Below are 20,589 nucleotides of genomic sequence, written 5' to 3' on the forward strand. Positions count from 1 at the left end.
TCTCTGGGCACCCTGTGCCAGGGCGTGCCCACCCTCACAGGGGATAATTTCCTCCTAGTATTTAATCTAAATCTACTCCCCCTCAGCAAAGGCAATTCTCCCTTGTCATATCACTACATGCTCCTGTGAAAAGTGACAGATTTAAGCTTGCTATTCAGAAAGGAAAGGGTTTTTTTACCTAACATCTGTAATTCTAAAAGATTACACTGAATAGTCTCAATTACTCATTGAGTTCATGACTATGAGCAGTTGCTTTGCTGTGTGTCTCACTGCACTCTTCTCGTATTTAACAAAACCCAGCATTCTGAACAAAGAAAACAAGCAAGAAAAGGAGAGGCACTGTAGTGGAAGTCCAAGTAAGCCACAAGCACCTGCCACATACCCTTCAGCTCACCATCAGCCCAGGATGAGGCAGTATCCTCCACAAGGAGGAACATGAAGCAGCAGTTTTGGGAAAAAAGTCATTTCACCAGTGAAAACTAAAAGCAGTTCTTCCCTTTACATCAACTACAAAGCATCACTTTTGAAGTATTAGTCCTTTAAATGCTGGTTTTTACCAAAGAGGTACATAACATCTGACCTGCTGTGCTGGAACACCCCACAGTTAAGATGAAGACATCTTACACACACTGATATATGCAAGTCAATTCGTCAAATGTTTCCCTCCTCCTAGGGTTACTCTACAGCTGCAATCACCAATCCCTGGGGTTTTTTTCAGAATATATTAAGTGGGTCCTCTGAGATTACCAGGTTTGGACTGTTCTAGACAGAAACCCACCATCCTTTGGCCAAAACACCACCTGCCTGTGACAGCATAAGATCAGGGAAAGTCAATAAACTACAGCACTTAGGTCAATGGTGTGATGAAAAGAAGAAATTTTTAAAAATCCTCAACACAAATCCTTAGTGACAGCTAAATAAGGGATTTTAAGTCCACTAAGGCAACAGTGCTTTGAGGCATGATGAGGTTTTTCACAGGCTACCAAGCACAATAATCAATACTCACACACAGCTACTTGCATTTTCGCCTCAAGTCCACTGTTCCAAATTATACCAGTTTAACTTTGCCCACATTAAAATTCATTTTAGAGAAAAATATTTAGCATAGACATTGCATGCAAGATGCCCTGCATTCATACTATAATTTATTCTTCAACACACTGAACATCTGAATCAAAACACAGCACACCTTCCTAGGAACACTCGTGATTATGGAGACTGGATCACTTACCAAGCTTAAAGTTAAAAGGAAAAGGAGCATGATTATGTAGTGTAGAAAACTTCATAAACTATAGTTACCCTTGTTTTTCTTGGTCTTTCATTTCATGTGCAGCAAAATACAATCAACACAGCAGAGAGAACTCATGAACCAGATCAGAATATATCAAATAGCATATGCAAAGAAGACACAATATATTACCTCCCCGAACCACAAGAATTTTTGGAAAGAAGCTGCCTCATCTGTCCTGCAATGATTTCAGACCCAAATACAGATAAAAAATTTTGGCAGAAAGCAACTGGCTAAAGTATGGAATTTTCTCCTGTTTCAGAACGTGACTTAAAATACCAGTAACAACATATCAGACAGACAAAAGGATCCACTGGCTACAATGTGAAGCTGAAAAAAAGCCCATAAAAATGTGAATGTCTCAAGAAAAAGAACAAATGACAACATTAAGCCAAATGTTGTCAGTCATATAAAACCAGCAGTCTTCATCTCTCACACTGTACAAAGTTAAGGGCCATGAAGGCCTTTGAAGTGAAACACAGCAAAAGATGCTGGAACACAAGAGAAGGCAGTCTAGACTGACATTTTCATCAAAAATCCCCCTAAGTGCAAGGGAATAATGAATAAGAGGGTAAGGATAGAGGAACCTGAAGAACAGCAACATACCAACCTACAGACGTGTCCTCAGAAAGTCACTTGAGAAGCTTAGTTTAAAAATCACTGCAAATTGCAGGAGCAACAAACTGTGCAGCTGATTAAGAACAAATTAAACTTATATACTGTACCTTTAAGGTCTGAGGAGCTCCTCAGCTTTGATCTCTGTTCTGAGCCACAGCAATTCCCACACCACATTCACCTAACACATCTGTCCAAAGAACTCCCTCCAGAAATGTGCCCAAATACACAGCAAACATCTGGCACCTGAATGACAGCTCCTGCCATCTGACAGGAACCTGATGATCACTGTGAAATGGAAAAGAAGAGCACACACAGAAGAGCTCTTATCTTCTAACCCATGTTCAGCAGAAGCACAAGTACAGAGCCATGGTCATTTGTCTGACTGCATCAGACAATCCCAATCAAACCTCCTACAACCCAACCATTCCAGAAACCAAGACTGGAAAATACAAACCAAACAAGCTCTTTTCCTGTTGCATCTTCAAAGGAAGAAAATGCACTTTACCCAAAAAACATTTCTCTAAATCTTGTGTGTCAACTACTGATTTAATCTATCATACCAATTCATCACCACAAAAATGTAACATTCCTATACAAAAACAAAACATGTATCATTAGTGGTTTTCAACAGATTTCATATCCAGAAACATCTGCAGAGCAATGCGTTCACTTAACCAGTCAAAGAACTTTTCTAACCACTAAACCAAGCAACAGATTTACTTCAAAATAGCACAGGTCAGATGTACCACTTTTCCACACGAAAAAAGCTCTAAGTGCACTTGACCAGAGACTGCCAAAACAGACCATATACTGTTCCACAAACCAGCAGTTGGTCTTAAAGTTGAAATAGTCATTTATGTGAAAGACAACATTTAAATTAGGGTTGATAACCTGGATCTGTAGAATATCTTTGCTAAGAAGAAGGTGTGAACAAGTCTTGTGTTAAATTCATGGCCAAATTTTATATAAAATTTTCCAATTATCAAAGTTAATTTGCAATACCTGCCTAAAACTTTATAAGGTTTGCTCCTCTTTGGGATTGGAATGAGGTCAAAGTGCTGAATTCAATATCACAATCTGCTTTCCTGGAAATTATTGCAATGTTTACACAAAGAAGTTTATTATGAGCTCTAATAGGATTGCTGAAAAAAAATGTTTTCGTTCTTCTTCTGAAAGCCATACAAGACAGACAGAAAGAGTCTTTTGAGTAAGAACTTTTCCAAGATTTCAATACAGAACCAAGTATATTCCCAAAAGCAGAATGCTGCTATAACATGCTCTGTTTTTTAGGGTCTGGTTCTAATAACTGGCATTTCCTTCCAGGACTCCATACAATTTTCATCAGCATGAAATAAAAATAAGCCACGGAATTAGAAGTTCACGTACACTTGCATTATTTTAGGAAATTTAATTTATAGCTGACCTACCCTGCCCTTCTGTATATAACCTTCAGCAACAGCCAAAACAAGTGTAACACTACCAAAGCCTTACCCTTGTTTCTATCAGAAGATGTGCATCTATTTACACTGGTGGAAGGACAATTTATTTGTCCTGCACTGTGTCACTAAACCATGCCCAGTCTGCTCTGTTTGTAAAGAACATCCAAGAACCCACTCACACCTCTGTTCCCCTGCCAACAACAGCAGTCTTGGTTTCATCTGCACCACTCACAACTGAATGCAGTAAAACAGAAGTCTGACCATTACCAAGTTTATTCATTCTCTTTTGTTTATTTAGTAAATTAAAGAGTTTAGTTTTTCCCAAAGAATACATGCATATTTAGCAGAAGACCTTATTTTTCATCATCATATTAAAGTTTTTGATTGCATTACTTGCTTGCAAATGCTCATCTCATACAGCAAAAAGTGTTCTTACTATTATTATTTAAATTATTTATTTAAATTACCTTATTTAAATATTTGCAAGCTGTGTTGCTCAGCTGAAAAACCACAAATACCGAACTATGTCTTTGGTAAGAAGCTAAACAAAGTTTATTCTGCAGCTCAGACACTTGCACCGATGAAGCAGGATTCTGTAACAATGTCTTTGCACAGTTTTAGTTAACACTGTTCCACACCACCAGGCCTTAACTCCTGCTTGGACCAGGAACTGCAGACCACCCAACAGAAACAGCATTGCTACTCTCCTTCTCCTTTCTATCTTTTACAAAACACAGGGGCCTCTAACAAATGATAAACACTTGCATTCATTTCTACCTGCATTTGACAAACATGGCTCATTCTGAGCATTTGCAGTTGACAAACTTATCTTACACCAAAGTTCCCCTGAAGAAGAACATACAGAACTGGAAGAAGAACATACAGAACAGCATTTTTAGGTACCCTCTTCCTCCTTCCACACAATACAATACCATCGGGTGCAAGATTTGCAAATAGCATACTGAGAAACATTTTGAAATACTCCCCAGAAAGAGGTTACATTCCTCAAATCTTTTGGGGTCAGGCACAGAATTACATTTCCCCACTGTGATCCCTCCCCTGTGATTCCCCAGTCTTTTACTGTACCTGTGAGGATGCAGACACTCTCAAGAGGAGTCTTTCAAGAAGAGGAGTGTTTCCGTGTGTGTCCTTCCCAGCCACTACAGCTCTCTCTGCTTCTCAGTATTTTTGTTATACGATCATATAAAAAGAATATCTGCTTCTTCAGGGTGAGATTGCCAGTTTCAAATATTTTTAAGGAACTTTTAAAAGTATTACCTTGTATTTACACTCTTAGGAAGAAATACTTAAAAGATCTCCAGATTTTCTTGGAATGTGAGCTGCAGACATTCAGGTGCTTTATCTTTCCCCCGGGAAGTTCTTGTGCTTGGATTCAAAGTCTTCCCAGGTACACAGTCAACTTCTGTAATATGTACAGAGGAGCAGGAAGTTCAACTTTCATTAAAAAATACCTAGGAACATTGCCCTGAACATCCTGGTATGAGACAAATCATGTGGACACACTTCAAAGGATCTAATTTTACCCCAATAAATCCAGAGGAATTCCCAACACCATCCAGAAACTCACAAACATACCAGTTATGACAGTCAGGTAATCTACTTGGGAAACTAAAAACACTTAGTTACTGACAGGATTAGAGAGAAATTTCTTTGGTAGACAATCTTCCCATGAATGAATCACACTAGAGATGCCTGTGGAGAAAAGGAAAAAAGGTCCACCACGGCCCCTTCTTCCTGCTCTGCTCCTACCCTCTCCTCTACAACTCATTCTATACACTGCTTTAGAGTTCCCAAAAATGTGTTAAAATAAAGCATTAAAGAAACAAAGTTCAGTATTGTTATTCTTATTAAGGGAAACAAACTTTCTCCTACATTCAGAAGCTGTTTAGGTAGAGGGCATTTATTCTGTTCCCAGATTGCAGAGTACATGACAGAGCCCGAGGAATTTTCTATAATTGGACAGTACCATTTAAATGTCAACTTTGAGTGCACAACTAAACAAGAGTCACACCTAAAATACTGTTATTAAACAGCCAGTTGACATGTTCCCTTACAGCATTCTAACCAGCACATAGGTAGTGTCAGGAAAGAATAAAAATAGAATAGCTCAACATGAGGAGTGACCAACAGGGTGGTGGAAGAATTTTCCTGTTGAAATTTTCCAAAGAATCGGTCTTTTGCAATGCTGTTGTACAGAAATGCTTATTAGAAAATGTTAATGCCTGACAAGTAACCCAGTGCAATATGACCTGATAAATCAAAAGAGAGTCCTGTTGACCCCAAACCCCCAATCACTTAAAAAAGCAGAAAACTGTTATGAACTGTTAGGCACTCACTCAGCTGCCCAGCAACAAAAGACCATGAAGAAAGAACAGTGAAAATCTAGTTAGTCTAAACCAGAAAATACACATCAGGTATTTCAGGGAAAAGATGTATCTAAAAACATCAGCAGGAATTGGTCACAGTTTAGGGAGGTATTGTAAAGATGTTTCCTAAGGTATTATTTTGTCTGATGTGACCCTAACAGTAAAACATGGGCACTTACTGTACACCCAAATTTTTTGAAGTTTTTGGTTTGCTTTTTAGCTAATACAGCAAAAATTCTATCTAACAGAGCTATCATGTTCTCCTATGAGGGCTTTCCTTAGAAGGAAGAATATTTATTTCCTTAGTGAAAATGGTTCTTCAAAGCCAAGTCCTAGAATATCACACTTTCAGCTTGAGTTGGATAAGCTGCCGTATGTTATCACCAGACTGAAGCCAATTTGCCATTGATGGAATGCAGTATCACAGCTGGGAAAATGCCTGACGTGTTGCACAGCCTCTCAAAGATGCCTGAAAGCCTCACAGAGCCTCAGCTACTCCCACCTCAGACCCACCCATACACTCAGACACCCTGGGACTCTCCCAGCTGTACCTGGAGTCCTCTGCATTCCCCTTTTCAGCCATTCTTCAAAGCTTGACCAGCATTTCTAAACCTTCAATTCTGCTTTTTCTCACACACACATTGTCACTCCTTTGTCTTTCACTCCATAGCACTCCAGCCTGAATCCCTGGAAGTTGTTTTGCCTCATGCAAAGCTTGTGACCTTAACACAATCACACAGATCAATTCCCCAAAATTTATCTTAAATAACCAACACACTAATTCATTAATTGCAGCAGGGTAAGGCAAGATTAATATTCCAAGAACACACCTCTCAAAACAATTTGTCTTGTCACATTAGAGCTCTTCAAAGTGAAACACATCTCATTACCACCAAAACTATCATTTTGAAGTTTCATTTTAAAAATCTTTTTTTTCTCCTTGTTTTAATCACCATTTTGACCAAATTCAAGGACTGGACTAAACCAGTTTATCCACAGAACACTACAAGACTGGAATGCTATCAGACCAAATTGGCAATTAACCTGCAAAGCAGAATTTGTGAATGGAATGTGCCTTATTCCCCCACACACACCTTAAGGGTTTCTTTGACAGCTGGAAGGACAAATGTCTCAACAGCTCCTGATGTAAAATTCTCTTGAGGTACATAAACAGCAGAAGAGAAGAAACACAAAGGCAGAGGTGCAACAAACACAACTCCAAGCTTCTTCTCAGTGAGTTTGGAACCATCTTTAACATATTCTACTTAATTTTCAAATTTTTTTTTCATCCCACAAGCCAGAATTTCAGATTTTACAGGTATCAAGACACAGGAAGTCTATGGTTTAGATCCACAGTGCCCATTAAGTTTCCAGCACATACAAAATCCAAACAGTGGAATGCACCATGGCCCAGGAGCAGGGCATTGCCTGCAGCATGTCACCATCACTTGCTGCCCAAAGGCCTGGGAAGGGTATCCAGACATCACCAAGCTCCAGGAGGAGCAGAGCAATTCCAACACAGATTTTGTCAAGCATAGCAGCACCAGTTGCCCTTGGAGCCAGCCCCAGCACAACGCCCTATGATGAGGTTACTCATGCTGCTGGAAATGTCATCTTTCATGTATGATATAAACCCCTTCTGTAGCTACTAACAATACCCTGGCACTGTTTGCAACACGTGGGGTGCTGCACTGGCTAACACCAGTGATAATGTTCTATCTACCTACAATCACCACAAGAAAATACTGACTGCCACACTCCAGCAAGTTCTGGATCTCCCTGTGCAGTTATCTGCACCCATCAGACACTTCTCTAAAACTCTAGAAACACCTTGAGATCACTGCGAATAAAGGAGCTCGTTTCATACAGCACAATTAGTCATAGCAGCAGTGATAGCTATTTTGAGCAGCACCCATTAATCACTATCATTAGCAGGATTTCTGGTGTACCAGCATTCATTGTACCAAGAACAAGTCTTTTCCTATTACAGTACCACTACATAAACAAAAGCAGCAGCAGCACAATTTCTCTTGACATAACCCTGTTTTGAGCAAGGCAAGCGGCAGCACTTGAAATGACTGTCAGTGTCAGGTTTAAAGAAAAGCTTACATAGGGCAGAAAAATACAATTGTTTTGCTGCAAAGAAAAAACGGCCATCGTTTGAATGCTGGGGAAGAAGGGGTGTTGAAAAACAATAAATAGTGGGAAGAAGTGTCTCAAGCTGGAGACAGCACATCCTCAGAAAAATGAGATGCCAGTGATCAAATCCAAGCTGATGCCCAAGAAGCAGAAGAAACCCAGATTTCACCTTTAAACATCAGTAGCGTGTATTTGCCTTTTTACATTTTATGAGGGATTATTTACCTGTTAGCCAAATTTCAGAGTCTCAGAACAGACTTTCAACCTGAAAAATATTCCCCACACGCATTATTTCTGGTTACCTAACCACCCTGAGCAACTCCTGATGCAGAATGAGAAAGGGCAGTGGAAGCATTCCTGCCTTACACTGACTGAGGAAGCAGCACAAGATGCATGGAAAGCAGTGGCTCTGAGCTGCCTCCAGCCAGGTTCCTCCAAGCACCAAGAACACGTGCATTTGACCTGAAACACACCTTCATCACAACCACAGAGTAAATACTTATGAAGTTCTGCTGGGAAGGAAAGAACAGAAAATACGAGAAGAAAGAAAAACCTTCTGCAAGTCCTGAACTAGGAAAACTCGCCACTCTTTACAGAAGGGTCCGGCTTTATCTTCTGTAGAAACATTGCCTGGTAGAAGACTCGAGCCAAGTGCAAAATCATGTTGGTACCCAGGATACACAAACTGCACCTGTGCACATACCAAAATGGGCCAACACTGCTGATCCCAGGAGCTGCATACCAAAACCTTCATGTGGCCAGGAGCCACACAACACATACCACATGCCTCAGAGAGGTGAGAGAAGGGGAGCTTCGGCCGCCCGTGCCCACAGAAACAAAAAGAGCTCCTCAAGAGCACCACTTTGCCGAGGAAACAGAATCATTCAGCACAAGCTGTAGATGTGAGGCTGTCCAAGAGGCAGCCCGGCAGCCACAGACGCAGTGCCATTTTGGGAGCCAAGCCTCAGCCCTGTGCCAGCCCCGCGTTACCCCGAAGCCCGGTTGAGCCACCCTAACTCCGGCTTTATTGCAGCTCCGCACCAGGGGCACGGCCGCTCTCCACAGCACCCAGACATCTGTGCCTCTATAAAAACAGTAATGATAATAACAACGGCCAATTTATACCCGTAACTGGGTTTATAATCTCACATAAAACAAACAAATAAGACCTTCTGACTGCTTTCAAGTCCCTAAGCCAACCCGACAAATACATACCTCTACCACTTCCTCTCCACTCCAACGAATAAAACCCCTCAAGCAGGGAGAGGCAAGTAAAGTTTTAAGCTACAGCCCAAAATGCGTTATCCTCTTCTGCTGGCAGCTACCATATGCACACAACACAAGGCTGGGCAACAACAAGCGGCACTCGCAGCTCGCATCAGGTGAACAATCCGCTCGCAGCCCCCGCAGCGGCCGGGGACGCCGCTGTCCGCAGGCCTGGCCCGGGGGGCGCGGGGAGCCCCGAGGGGCCCGGGGAGCCCCGAGCCCGGCCGGGCTTTGGGCGGCGCCGCTGCCCGGGGAGCTCCGGCCGGCGCCGCCCGGGAGAGGCCGCGCGGCGGGGCCGCCCCAGCGCTGGGGGCCGGCGGGGCCGGGCCGGGCGGACGCCCCGGGTCACCGTGGAGCAGGAAGGTGCGCAGGAATTCCCGCAGGCGCAGTCCCGGCCCCGCCGCGCTGCCCGGGCTGCCCGCACACGGGTCACGGGGGGGCGGCCGCAGCCCCGACACCGCCCCGGGCTGCCCCCGCCGCCACGGCCGGCCCGGCCCGGCCCGGCCCCTCCGCGGCACCGCGGCCACGGTCCCGGGCACCGCCGCCTCGCCTCCCCCCGGCCCCAGCCCCCGCCGGCGCCTCCCGAGCGGCCCAGGGGCTGCCCCGGGCGCTGCCGCCCTCCGCGCCGCGTCTCCCAGTGCCGCGGGCGCTGCCAGCCCGGTGCCCGCACGGCCGGGCCTGCGGGCCGCGCTGCGGAGCCGGGCTGGGCGGGACCGGGCCGGGCCGGGCCGGGCAGCTCGGCGGGGTCGGCGCGGCGCTCACTCACCTGCCCGCGACAGCCCCGGGCCCCGCGCCGAGCGCTCCGGAAACGGCGGCGGCTCCGCCGGGGCCGGGGAGGGGCCGGCGAGGGGCGGGCGGAGCCGCGAGTGACAGCGGGAAGGGGCGGCGGGAGCGGGCGGGCGGCGCCGGGCACGGAGCGGGGAGGGGAGCACGGGGCACGGAGCGGGGACGGGAGCACGGGGCACGGAGCGGGGACGGGAGCACGGGGCACGGAGCGGGGACGGCAGCGCGGCTCCGGACGGGAGGGGTCGGCGGTGGTACTGCGGGCACGGAGCGCCCGGGAGCGGCCCCGGGTGCGGGGCGAGGAGCCTGAGGGGCGGCCTGGCGGCACAAAAAGGGAGAAGGGGGTGAATTGATCAGTGAATACTTTATATGACGTCCAAATTGTGAAGGTTCGCACTCTTTTGTTTTGGGGTCAGATGCAGTGTCCTGTCCCGATTCAGGAGACGGAGGTCGCCGGCAGCACCTGCAAAGTTCTGTATTCCTTTTCTTTCCAAAGTCACTTACTGAACAAACTGCGGGATTCAACACTGGTGTCCAATGCATTTATTTGGGAATTAAGTCAAACGCACAAACATCATCTCAAACTGATCCCTTTGACATAATTGTCACGGTGCTACCAGCTTTAGGAATTGTTCAGAAATAGGCCTGGTCTGGGGTGTGAATTTAAACTGGTTTCATATTATTTCTCAGGCTTGATGCAGGTTTTATACAGAAAAGTTTGTTGTGTAAAATTACGTATTTTCAAATCCTATTTCCACAGAAGGAGTCTCTGTTAATCCTGTCTTCTTTAGTAAAAAGTGATTGTTTTTTATTTACATTAATTATTTAGAATCTTACCTTCTAAATGGAACAAGCATTTAATAATGTACAGAAATGTCTAGTAAAGTGAGAAAATAAGCTAATGTGTAGTAGGAGGAAAGTAGTTTAAAATTGTTGAAATACATGTAAGCAAAAATTTTGCTCACAGGGCTCAGCATCCAATCATCTGGCTCTAATTCCCCCCCAAAAAACCCCAAACCCACACACTTGGATATGATACCCGTTAAGTGAAAATAACAGTAATTTCAGTGCTGCTAATCAGAAAACTCTGTGGGAAGAAGTGAAATTGTCAATTTATTGGACACCTTCTAGCCACAAGCTAGAAATAGTCCTCAAGTAGCGTCTGCGGGGAGCTGCCTAGGAGCAATCTGTGGCTTTGTTTCCTTCTCCAGAACAGATGGTTGCTGGCAGACCAGGCTCCTCATCAGTGCCTTCCCTCTGAACTCTTCTGATTCTTGCATGTCTACCAAGCATGTCTCTTCCTAGTAAATTTAGTCCTCAAATTAAGAGATACCTGGGAAATACTTGGAAAGACACAAGGTAACAGAAGGCTGTCTTATTGTTGGCTCCTTGAAGAGAGAAAGAGGTGTTGTACTGGAGAAGTGCAATAAAGGGCTGGAGGTGGTAATTTTTTACTTGTTTTTTCTTCTGCTTTTAACTAAATGATTGCTGAAACATTGATTTTAAAAAAAAAGATAAAAAGACTGATGAGGTTTCAGCAAGGTTTTGTTTGGAAGAAGGTGCAGCTATGAAGTGGAAAAACTGAGTGTAAAGGAAGACAAAAGAAGTTGAAGAGGAAGGGAAAGAGAAAATAAAATAATGGGATTAATTTTCCTTCTTTCCAGGACAGATATTGAGGCAAGATCTAAAAGTAATAAAAAAACAAAACAAACAAACAAAAAAAAAAACCAAAAAAAAAAAAGAAACCCCAGAAAAAAACCCAACCACAAAATACCTCTTTTTTTTTGGTTTAGTGTTGTTTTGCTTTCAGTTTTTCTCAGGAACGAAGAGGGAGATATTAACACACACAAACAGACATATATTTTGGGGGATGCTTATCTTTCCTGACCACGAGGAGCAGGGTGGCCCATCTGGAGCAGCTCTTGAGGAGCTGGAGTGTTGGTGCTGTGCTGTGTCAGCCTGAGCAGTGCTGCAGGTTACAAAGCCCAGGAGCTACCAAGACAAACTCTGCACTCTCACCTGGGTTTGCTGCATGTCCCCTCCAGGCCTGGCAAACTCTGCACTCTCACCTGGGTTTGCTCATGTCCCCTCCAGGCCTGGCCCAAAACAAGCCTGGCTCTGCTGAGCTCTTGCTGCCTGCTCTGCTCTCCAGGGCCCCTCTCCTCTCCAAGCCACGTCCCCTGTGGTTCCTGGCCAGCTGAAGAGTGTCATGTGCTGCTGACAGGACACAGCCCCTCCTGTCCTGGGGAACAGCTGGGAGTGCTGCTGCAGGAGCTGACACTACCACCACAGCTCTTTGAACCCTACCCTCTTTTACCAAAACACAGTTTTACCAAGAGATCCCAAAACTGCACAAGCCATGCTGACTAAAATGCACTGTGTTCACAGGCAGAAATCTGTTCTGCATAGTCTCACAGTTCAATACCAATGTGTCCTTTCACACTCTCTGGAGGTGTCCAAATAGGCTCCTATTTTGTTATCCTACTGATTTAATTGTATTCAGTGGAACGTGCAGAAATTGTTTCTGTCACTAACACTAACAGTGGAGTTACACACAGTAGTCATATTTTTTTATTTTGACTCCCTGGTTTTATTTACATATTGTTATAGGGGTTGTTTTTACAGTGCTGTATAACAACTTTTAGCACATAACTATCTCTAATGAGCAGACATCTCATTTGAAATTTACTGCAGATTAAATTTATAGATTGAGACCATAAAGGCACAAAGGACTTGTAAGAATCATAGCTCTAAAGTTAGTATGTCTTACCAGATGGCAGGAATTTTAGACAGACTGTGAAATAAATAGGAAGTTCACACTTCCTGATATAAACAGAGCATGAAAATATGCAATTCAACAGAGTGTATAATAACCAATGCAAAATAAAGAGGAAACTCTCAAGGTGGCATAGGTATCTATTGTGACATTGTACATTCAAATTATTTTTCTAAATATTTGCAATATTTATACTGAGTAGTCTACTTTTTAAATTTTGTGAATTCTACTGTGAAAGATGGTGGTATGAATAACTATTCAGTAAAGTCCTATGTAGATCAGCACAGAATAGATGTATTCAGTCATATTTATGTTTTCCCCATTGATGTTACATATATGTGTAAAGTGCTTTCCAAGACCTCCCTTGAATAGGAAGGGAAGGAAATCAGTGAACAGTTTAAACAAAAAAAAAAAATGTAGCAATGTTGTTTAAAAAAGAGGACAGCAGCTTTGAAACATATTATGAGTGCAACTCAATGTCATGGGCTGTAGGAGGAAGAAATCATTAGCTTGGGAAAAAAACAGCCCTGGCACAATAGCCATGTGCAGATGTTAATAAGGATATGCCTATCAGCAAGGTGTGGGATAAGATTAGGAGGATGAACGTTAGTAATATAATCCCTAAAGAGTGTGTTAAAGGAAAAACCTAATTCACAGGAGGTTGTTTTTGTTAACCAGATGGAGATACATTTTGGAAAAGGAAATGTGGGGAAACCCAGGGTGGTTTTGGGAAACAGTCTTGACCACTAATGTCCCATTGTATCAGCAGTGATTTTCCCGTTGTGGTTAGTAATTACTGTGAGTGCTGTGGTGAGAGCATGTTGTAGTGCAGGATGAGCAGCAGCAGTGCTGCCCTGGTGTTGGGCTGTGTGTGCAGTGGAGCTGAGCACACAGCTCTGGCTGGGGCTGTGCTGTACAGGCTGTACAGTGTGTCACAGCCCTCGTGGCCACAGCCTGACCCACTCCTGCTGCCTGCGTGTTAGACAATGCAGGCATACATGTAGGCAAATCAGGCTTCTAAAAATACATTTCACAAATCATCCATTCCAGCTGCCAGGGTGAGAGCAGTCCTTTTGTCCTGCAGCTCTGGACAACGAAAATCCCATTTCAGACAAATTAAATTTCGTCCTTTGCTGCCCGCCAGGAAAGCTGCTGACCTGTGCTTTATGGCCTCGGTGCCCTGCCCCACAATTGTGTCCAACCTGGGACTCAGCACACGAGCTGGCCTCTTGCCCAGAGCCTCTGGAAACAGCACCAACTGGCAAAAGCAGGCGTGGGCAGAGCCCCCAGTGCTCCCTGGAGCAGTTCCTGCCCTGCACCCCCACAGGGCCAGTCCCACTCTGGAACATGTCTGGCTATAAATGCCCACCTAAAAATAAAAATAGGGACAATCACCTTTTCTTGTCAGACAAATCAAAGATCCAGGTCACCTTAAAAAAATACAAGGCTGCAAGCCATATTGGTTATAGGGAAAATAAATAAATATATAAAGTATATAAACCTCTTAATCCTGCATGGATCAGTCCAGTTTTGATCAAACTGAACAGAGGCCACTGACTTCAGCTGACACTGGATGTGTCCCATGACCTTCTGGTTTATATATTTAGACTCTCCATACTAATCTTCTCTTCTACAGGTCTGATGTCATCATCATTATTATAAGCAGAACTTGTGACTTGATTGACAGCAAACAACCTTTCCAAAAAGTAGCCGAGGAGTAAGAGTGTTTTGTCAGAGTGACACATGATCATGACTGCCTGCAGTCCATTTTTGTTTACAGGCAGTGGAAGAATTTCAGATATTTATAAGGTCAGTGTCCCTAGTCCAGAGAAGAAGATGTGTTTGGTTTTAAATTGTTGTTCTGCTTAAAAAATTGACTTCCAGTTGGGCTTGAATGAAGGACCAGGCTCTGATGTAAATGCTTTGCCTGTTGCAGCCTGGAATGGGCTGCTCCCAACTGCACACACAAAGGGGTCACTGGCATGCCATATTTTTGCTTTAGGAAGTCAAATATTTAAACATATGCATAATTCTTTTTGACTGTCTGGTGATTCAGATGTCTGGGATCTCATTTTTGCTTCTTATTTTGAAAACTTTCACAAAAAGGAGTCAGCTTGCAAAACCACAAAAATGTACTTCTCAGCCAGCTGTGGTAAAATAGTTTGCATGGCCATCTTGATACTGGCAAAATCTTTACATTTAAAAAAAAATCATTCTGATTAGTAACAAATGAACATGAATTCCTTATTAGTAAGGCATTAGCAGTTGCCTTAGAACCGTTCAAGGTATGTTGCAAACACAGAGGTGCTGAGAGAGTATTTGTGAGACAAAAGAACTGTTGACATTCAGTCATACTAGAACTTAGAATATTGTTTTAAAACAGATATGCTGCAAATGTGGGAATGAAAGCTAGACTGATTTTTTTTCTACTTAATTTGGCATTTAAGTATATGGCACAGTAAGGTTTGACAAAAAGTAAAATGTTAATCTATGTAACTGACCCCACTTACAAATAGGGTATTAAGGACTTGTTATAGAGTCTAAATACTATTTAGGAAGAAGTGAAATAAAATTTAGAATGAATTCTAGAACATTTATAAACAGGTATAAAAAATAGTGTACATTCTACTAAATGTTAGAAATTAGAGGCTACCTACCAAATTATGTGTTTGTTTGACCTTGTTCAACTGATTCTACTAAAGTGTTGTGTGTGTTTCAGATAACAAAATTCGACTTTTTTAGTAAATACCTTATATTGGATATAAAATTGTTATTTTAGCAGTCTGTACTAAATGTTTTACCATAAGAATAGTAAATTTTACTTATGTTAATATAAATACACAAAAATAGTACATGTTTATGAAAATACATAAATATTTAAAGGGGTATAGAAAGAAGCCTAAATGGTGGTTTTAAGTTATTTCCATGTGGTAATTCCTGCAACATAGATTGCTGCAGGGGGACTGGATAGGGGCCCAAATGCTATTGCATTGACTTAGTTTTTGTTAGGACACTGTAACAAAGGCAACTACATTTCAGCTGCCTTAGGGGTACTGTTATTACCTTTTGCCTATACAGATTTTTATTGTGGAACACTGCCAAATAAAGAGTAATTTTGTAATTGAGAACATGAAATCATGAAAGTAGTTTGAACAGCAGGATAACAGGGAAACATATAAGTTAATATTCCATGGATGAAACTTTGCTGAAACACTCGATAACATAAAGTGTAGTAGATTCCTCATTAATTTCTTCAGTGCTCAGTGTTTCACTGTGTATCAGAGATCCATCTATGCCTGAGATTGAGATGTAAGAAATCTCCTCAGAGGAAGGCAGGAATCCACTGACAGGACCAAGCAGTGAGACTGACAGTGCTTCCTTCCTCAATGACTCCTGCTATACCTGCCATGCAGAGCTCTTCTGGGTGTCCTGGCCAAACCAGGCCAGGTCTCCTGCTGACATCATGGAATGGGAGATGCCCATGAGCCCGTCTTTGGCCACAGCAGAGCTTTGGCCACCTGTCTGTCCCATGAAGACATTCAGGATGTTGACAGAGAAGAGTGGGACTTACCTACTAAAACTTGGCAACCCAGGCTCGTCTGTTTTCCATGGGAGAGTGCAGCCCTCAGTGCCTGATTGGCTGAGGACCATTTTCCTCTGGCTCCAACAGGAAAACCAGCATAGGTGACCTCACTGGCTGGTTTCAGGTTCCTGATTTGTTTAGTCGGCTTCCAAAGCCTTCATACTTTCTCAGTGACTGCTGCCAAGAGCATACGTGGTTTGTTTGTATTGTTGGTGTCCTGTGGGGCCAGGCTCTCCTCACATCTGATACCAGGTTTGAGCAACTTGCCCCCTCATCACTAAAGTTCATAATACAGTGCCCAGTCATTTTTTTTTTGTTTTTTTGCTTGCTCTTTAAGCCTTCTCAGCAAAAATGGTACCCAAGTGTGTTATTAGGTACAGATATCCTGCACTGCTGGACACGTGCCAGGGATGCAGAAGCAGATCTCACAGGGGTTATGGTTCACTCTGCTGTTGTCCTTTTCACAGCCTAGAAATTCCACATTTGAAAATTAAGGGCTATCAGAAGTTATTTCTCTGGCATCCCACAAAACTGAGATCCTGCAGCTGCACCAGGAAGAGAGATGCCCTCGATGTCTGAGTGACTGCTTAATGGTGCTCTCTGCATCTCCTGTCTCAAATTCTGTGCCCTCCCTGCTTCAAGAGGCACATGCAAACTTCTCTATTGTTGTTGGGCTCCAAAGGTCACAACTCATCTGTCAATATAAATTGTGTGAAGCTTTGTTGAAATTGATAATTGTGGTTCCCAGCTCTTTTGCATGATGTCTAATCAATTGCAGTATTGTAAAAGAAGGTAGAATAAGCTAGCAAGTCTGTATCAGACTATCAGATCCCAGTTGTGCCTGGTGTGAGAGGCAGGACACAATCCATCAGTCCCACCAGAACTGCACATATGAATTATGCAACTCTTGTGTGAGTTGTCACATCTGTGAGCGCGGGGGACTGTGAGACAACAGCCCGGTGGTAGCAACTGACAACTGAGGGAAGGGAGATCTTCTTTTGTGTGTGCACTGCTAAATAATTCAAAGACAAGATAAACAGTACTTTTAGATGCATCCTTTTTTTCATTTCACAGTAATGAGTGAAGATACTCTAAGTCAAATATGTGTATTTCAGATCCTTTTAGGCACCCATCAAGCCACCAGTTACTAAAAGATAAGGGAGAGAAGACAAAGTGATCATAGGCCATACAAATTCTATACATCAGTAGTTTTCTGTTGTTGAGTTTTCATATGTTAGTTTTTCTTTTGAAATTCCAAGAGTAAGGAAATGATATTATATAATTCTTGCGAAGTTAAGCTTTGATGGTGGTATTGAGTGTCAACACACTGTATCACATCTCAAGGATCATTGTAATTCAAGGAGCTGGAAGATAAGAAGGCAATAAATAATAGGATACAGGGTAAGCTCTTCTTCCTTTTTAATGAGAAAATATTTCAGCCACGGTGATGTAGTTGACAAACATTTGATTTAGCATAAAAGAAAAAGGAGAAGAAAAGAGATTGAAATGCGTAGTCATATAGGAAATAAATAGTCACAAAAGCAATAAAACTTCTGCTATTTTGTTCTTAAATTAAATGTAGAACATGCACATGTATCCCCCCAATCTGCTCAATACCATTTGTAGAGAATAAACAATCTGTAGATTTGTTACGGTAGCATCATTTGCTATTTCCTGGAATAATTGCCCACAAACATGAGCTTGACCCCTGTGTTAAACCAACAAACTCTTGCTTGTGTATGGAGGGTGATCCCAGAGAGGGATTGTTACAGAAAAGTCAGATTTGGACATTAGACACACGTTTCCTTGGCAGGAGCTGGGGAGGACCATCTTCAGAGTTGCTAATTTAGGCCTTTCTGATTGTAAGTTCCAGGCAATTTCATGTTTTGCTTCATCTTATAATTCTAGGAATGGTGGGTTCCTGAGAAAAAAAAGCTCATGAGACTTTGGAACTCTCTCTCTCTCTCTCTCTCTCTCTCTCCCTCTCATGGTTTCTGTACATGCAGAATTGGCAAAGCAGCACAGAAAATAACAGAAATAAGTTCAAACTGTGGTGGTTTTGCACCCTATGTTTTTAAGAGTCTGCAATCATTTTTCTGAAAACATATGAACAGAAATTCTTGTCTCCAGCTGCACGATGTTGTACATGTAATTTGGGGATTTTCAGCCATTACTATAGTAGCACTAGAAAAAGCTTGTGAGCTTCAGTCATGTTTTTCCTTAATGATTTTAAAAATCATGGTGCAGGTCTGACAGGGAGATCCATTTGCACATATATCTCATTGAAGACCCAGCACCTGCAGTTAGTATGATTCCATTCTGTATCTAATCACACTTCCATTCTACATAAAATGAAGGTGGGAGGTTGTTTCAAGGTCAGCAATTTATTTAATGATAATAATATTCGTAAATATCCTCAAAATCCAATTCAAAAAAGAATTTGAATACCTCAAAAATGCAAAGATCTGGAGAGTTTATCCCCTGAAAAATTGGATAGTATAATGAATTATGAGGTATGAAATTGTATCTGGAATTTAAGAACCTGCAGTTATTTGCAGTATAGTAATTTTTGCCCCCTGTATGACCATGCCTTTTAAATTCAAGCGTCTGATAATACAGACAAGCAAAATCAAACAAGCAGGTAGTTCAAACAGGCAGGTAGTTCAAATGGAATAGAAAGGACAGCAGTAACTTGTAGATCTTTTTGAAAAGACTCAGTCTATAGGACTGGGATTTTAAAGAGAGAGACTGGCAAAAGAATCAGGCTCATCTGATATGCAGAGGAAATAATGTCAACCTGAAGGTAACATCTTCCAGAACAAAATCTACATTTCCAGTGAACTCCTTGAACTGAAACAAGCTGCAAGGTGGGCTCATTTCTTAAAATATTAATAGTAAACTTGGGTGAGACATTCTTGTTATGCTTTCGCTGATGCAAATTCATTAAATTGCAATGATGATAAATCTTGAGACGTTAGGTTTATAACAGAATATCAGGTGGTTTTTTTCTGGGTTTTCTAAGACCCTGAGATTTGTTTGGCATGCAGCTGAACCATCATTTATCTTTGCTGACAGCCCAGTTTTCATTCCCAGGCTTTGTGCTGCTGTGCACCAAATGACACTGTCCAGTTGGGGGTATTTTTAGTCTGTTTTGTAGCAGATGCAGGCTGGCACATCCCTGTCTATTCCAGTGATGTGGGTCATATTCCCAGCAGGAGCCCCACCAAGAGAGGAGGAAGGAAACCACTTGCAGAAATGGGAGTGGTGCAAAGCCCAAGCCTCAGAGCTCTGCTTTAGTGGGTCAGCTGCCAAGAGCTGCGTGTGAGTAGTGCCTTAAAGCTGTCTTTGCTTCCCTTCAGGGACTCGACTTGCAGTTGAAATATCACACATGGGGAATTTGCCAGAACTTTGAATTAATATGCACATGACCAAAACAGTTAAAGTCACCTCCTGTTTGATGCTGTGAATCCCTCATCCTCAGATGTGTATTCTATTCACTGCAGCAGTGAGGGACATTTAGAAAAGTGACTGTAGAATAAGGAATATATTCAAAGAGTTTAGTCATGCTGCTTTTTAAATGCGAGCAAAATTTAATTGAACATCTTTGTGTTAAATTTAGCTGAGGAGACCAGGCTGTGTGACTGCAAAAAAATTATTTTTCCTAGAAACCAAAGTAACTGAAATATCTGTATTAAAGAATTTTCATTGTGAAAAATACCTCTAATCTGGAAAGATGTAGCATTTAATCTCAACAGCATGTTATAAGACCTTTATTCTATAGTATATATATGCAAAATCAGTATGTATATAATTATGAATAATTATAATGATTAATATTTAATTAATGCTAATACAACAAATAATGAATATAACAATTACTTGAAAAACTCATAGGAACTGATGTAGTTCAGTTAACAGCAGAATGAATCCCCCATTGTTTTCAGCAGAACCCCATTTCCCCAGCTGGTGGAGTCACCTTATGAAAACAAGACCAGGACAGCTGGATCACAAACCTGCAAACCAGGCTTGGGCAAGGTGAAATCCTGTTTTTACTGTGAATGTAACCTAAAAGTACACATATTTTAACAACTTTGCTACCCTTCTACATAAAAAAACCCTGCTTGCTTTCTTTTTAGATGAGCCTTTCTCCTGCTGGCTTGTCTCGTTCTTGTGTCATCACTTAGGACTGAATACGCTCTCTGGCTCTTGCTTCAGGAGCAGAATTATTGCTTGCATTTCCTGAATTTATCTTCATTTTCATATTGAAGTCAGCAATAGTAACTTTGAATATTAAATGGGCCAGTCTGACA

General features: G+C 42.4%; 1 protein-coding gene across 2 annotated transcripts in view; it reads right to left on the bottom strand.

The window, feature by feature from the left end:
- GARRE1 (granule associated Rac and RHOG effector 1) overlaps positions 1-9,974 on the bottom strand; it is a 59,487-nt gene extending 49,513 nt beyond the window's left edge. The window contains exon 1 of one of the 2 annotated variants that reach the window (XM_033069842.1): positions 9,904-9,974. The gene's annotated coding sequence lies outside the window, so the exon portion shown is untranslated. Of the gene's footprint in view, positions 1-9,086; positions 9,135-9,903 lie in introns of those variants that run through there. The other variant, XM_033069844.1, reaches the window with a different exon arrangement.
- Positions 9,975-20,589: the final 10,615 nt, after the last annotated feature.

This window comes from Catharus ustulatus, chromosome 11 (assembly GCF_009819885.2).
Source record: "Catharus ustulatus isolate bCatUst1 chromosome 11, bCatUst1.pri.v2, whole genome shotgun sequence".
Taxonomy (NCBI): domain Eukaryota; kingdom Metazoa; phylum Chordata; class Aves; order Passeriformes; family Turdidae; genus Catharus; species Catharus ustulatus.